Consider the following 4095-nt stretch of genomic DNA (forward strand, 5'->3'; position numbering starts at 1 on the left):
TTTTAAAATTTTGGCAAATGGGCGTAGCCACGCCCACTTATGGTTACATGTGTATATCTTGGTAACCGCTGCACAAATTTCTTCCAAACTTGGCACAGTTGTTGGTCCTGGTACAGCATACCAAATGGTCGAAACTTTTTAAAATCGGACAATAACCACGCCCACATTCCATATAACGGTAATTTCGAGAAATACAAAATCTTCGATAAATCAGTAAATATCAAAGCTAATTTATTCAAAATTGATGGTTGCAACAATTCTTTACCAAGAAATACGTTTATGATAAAATTTTGGAAAATGGGCGTGGCACCGCCCACTTGTGATTACATATATGTATCTCGCTAACCGTTCTAGCAATTTGTACCAAACTCGGTATGGTTATTGTGCTTGCCACATAAAAGCAAACCGTTGAAAATTGTTGAAATCGGTCTTAAATTACGGCCGCTTTTCAAATAACAATAAATTTCAGAAATGCTTGAAATTTCAATAAATTTAAGGACGCTAATTTACTTTAAATGTATACACCCCGGCTTATCATGTAGCGGTAGCTTTCGGCAAGGTGGAAAACATATCTTTAATACTTGCGCCGGGTATTTAATGTTCGGCTCCGCCCGAACTTAGACTTTCTTACTTGTTTTATGTTTGGTTTGTGTTTTTCTTTTTTGTTTAAAGGAAACTTTTCAGAAGCGGGTATCTGAACAAATCTCCGCCAACTTTTTGGCCCCAAGCATGCATATCCAAAAATTTAACAATTCAATTATGACATTTTCTTTCTGGTGGTGCCATAAGCGGTTTACACGAAAATTTTCTATTAAATCGCGCGCCTGTAAATGATGGCATAAACTTAAATGATTTTGCGGTGTCAACTATATTAAACAAAATTTTTTTTAAAGGTTGAGTTTGTGATTAAAACGTCTTTGTAATGCTGTTATTTTAATATTGAATGCCTTATACGAACTGAACTAGTTTCAATTGTTTAATTGTGTGGCAGCGCTATTGATATGTATGTCCAAAAGAACTGTCGTAGTGCAGGCGGGCTGTGCTTCCGTCTAGCGCTTTCTATCGCCCCTCTGTGGATCGTCAATGTCGTCGTGGAGGTGCTGTAAAGGGAGGGCTGCCGGGTTATCATATATACATACATATGCTGATGACGTGGCACTCACCGTCAAAGGAAAGCAGTTGGATACCCTAAGCGCGTTTGTACAGCGGCTTTTAAAGTCAATCAAAAATTGGGCTGTTAGCCACAGACTTGTAATTAACTATTGCACACTAAGAAAATAATACAGGTAAAACGCAAGTTTTTAAAAGAAAGTGTAAAAAATTTGTTTGATATAATTTTACTTCATACAAAATAAAAAAATACAGTATTTGTATTTACGACTTTAAAACGAAACATTCGCAAAACAAAAACAATCGTTATAATATATTCACTTTTTTACAGAGGAGAACAAAGGAAATTAAAGTCAATTAAGTATGAAAAAATTTTAAAACTAAAATGCTTTGCATTAGAATTTAAAAAGCTACCTAGATGTAATGAAAAACATTAAATGTTAAATGAAATTTTCATAAGTTTGCATCATATCGCACACGATCTTCAAAAGTGGCACAACTCAAAATTAGACGTTTGTCAAAAAATGCGAAAACCTATTTCGTAGCACTTGCTAATCATTTGGGCAAGGGAGACTTTACCATAGGTTTTTTCAACAAATTATAACAAACATTTACTCCAGCTTTTGCCTAGAGGTAAACAAATGCTCTGCGTACGTTTTACTGCATAATTTCGAAAATGCAAAATTTTGAGTTGTGTCACTTTTAAAGATCGTGTGCGATTTGTCAAAAAAATTGTGTGCAGGTAAAAAAACTACGTCAATCTTCGGAAATGGTGATAAAGTAAATATATTACCACCATTCTAACCACCTAAATAAAGCGGACAGTAGTGACACGGTGGACTTCTTTGATCGAAAAAAGCTTTGGTAAGACTAAATAAAAAAAAAAATCCTGTAGGGCATTTAAGAGTAATTTAAAATTTTCTTACTACAATTTACAGGAGCTGACCATCTCGAAGCAAAATCAGCAGGCCAGCTTGGAAGAAAGGCAATAAAATGTGTATGTATAACAAATGATTTGTAATGATTTAATACAAATAAATTTTTAATATCATACTTGAAAACCCATATTTTTAGAACGAAGAAGAAACATTTTAGAATTTAATTTAAACATGAGCATTTTCAATAATCAAACGATCGTTTTTAAAATGATTTGAAAATGTGCGTATAAAAAACAAAAACATAGATTTCAGACATTGAATTGAAAATTGTTGTTCTCAAAACTTAAATAAATATTGTAGTAGCAAAACCTGTGCCAAAACGTTTTTAAAGTATAAGTATAAAGTATAAAGTACCTAATAGCCAGCTTATCTCTCGAGCGGGTGTTTATGTTCTGTTCAGAACCGCATAATTAGTTTCAAGTCCGTATTTCGCAGCATATTTCAAATAGAAGTGGACGCTTAAAGAAGGCAGTCGAGTGATTTATGTATCAGTGTGATACCGGTTAGAAGGTTAATCCTTTACTCTAACAGTCAAGCAGGAATTAGTGACCTTAGGTCGCTTACGGTGCAATAACACTTGGTCAGGAAGTGTCAGAAGTGTCCCTATCGGTTGCCTCGGATTAGTCCAAAATCAGGCTGATTTGGCTTCAAAGGTACAATGAATGCATTCTTGGTGAATTGGCTAGTTGGGGCACACTTCAGATTACGGAGGGTATTAGTCATTCTGCAGCTGCTTGGCGTCAACACTCAATTTGAATTTCATTTGTTGCAAATGCAAGTTTTCATATCAGAACTAATTTTTTTCAATTGTCAAATCTCCTTGTAAAATTACTTTAACAAAGGTAAAGCAAAAACTTCAAAAATTTAATTTTTATTTGGTTCCTGCAAAGTTTAAAACCTTTGCGATCAATTATTTTTTAATTTCCTTCATGTTACCGAAGTATTAGTAGTAACGTTGAAGAAAAACAGCAATCTTAGAAAGGAGTTTTCCAAGCAGAAAATAAATAATTGTGGACAACCGAAATGGAAGAATTAATGCCAAAAAGGCATCCTTCTTTGCCTTACAAAATGCTAGTGCGCCAAACAAAACAAACAAAAAACAGCGGCATAAAAAATCAGAGGGTGCAATTGTGAGTGCGCCAAACGCAGATATGCTTTTACAAAATAAAAGGAAACAGTTTACAAAAAGGAAAAAAGCTAAATTTTGCCAACCGGAAATTAGAGCACTTCCGCACCGCAAATAATTCTTTGGAGAGTGGCGATTGCGCTGCGTTAATTACCACTGTCTAGCGATGCGCCAACAAAGTAGGCGACAAAGACAATCAGCTATTTGAGGATTTCATAGCTTTTTTGTTGTTTTTGCTGGAACGCAGTGACCATTTGACTGCTGGCCGTCAGTTTTTGTTTGCGCTAATTTACATTTTTAATTTATTTTTTTTTTTGTTGCACACACTAACACACATACATATGTACTTGTATTTGTGAAAGTGTCTGCGATGACTTGTACACTCGAATGTTACGTTTTTTTTTGTAAATATATGCATGGGAATTACTTAGTGAAAAAATATTCCATTCCGTGCTGTTTGCCATCATTAATCACAGTTGATGTGTTTTATTAGTGTTGATTCAGGATGAAGCTGTTAAAATTTGTTCTTACAGTTGAAATAGCAAGTTAAGAATAAGCGCTGAAGTTATTGCTATTTATATGTATATGTACATTAGGACAGGGTGGGCAAAAACTCGGAGTTCGAGCGAGAGAGCGAGCAAACTCCTACTCAATGCCTCGCAGACAACGAGGCGCTCGCAGCTCGTACTCGTAGCAGCAATGAGAGCAACGAGAAGTTTGCCTCGCTCGCCAAACGAGAGAGCGCTGCTTGTTTCCTCGCGCTCCTATTAAACGAGCGAGGCTGTTGTGTGTTGCCTCGCTCGCAGTACGAGGCGAGTAGCTGTCTGCATACTCGCTCTGCTAGGTAAGACGAGTGAGCGAGGAGCGAGCGCTCCGAGTGCGCTATACAACCAGTGATGCCAGATTGTGGGTAATTTCCCT

This window comes from Rhagoletis pomonella, unplaced genomic scaffold (assembly GCF_013731165.1).
Source record: "Rhagoletis pomonella isolate Grant_MI unplaced genomic scaffold, Rhpom_1.0 Rhpom_scaffold_00006, whole genome shotgun sequence".
NCBI classification, from domain to species: domain Eukaryota; kingdom Metazoa; phylum Arthropoda; class Insecta; order Diptera; family Tephritidae; genus Rhagoletis; species Rhagoletis pomonella.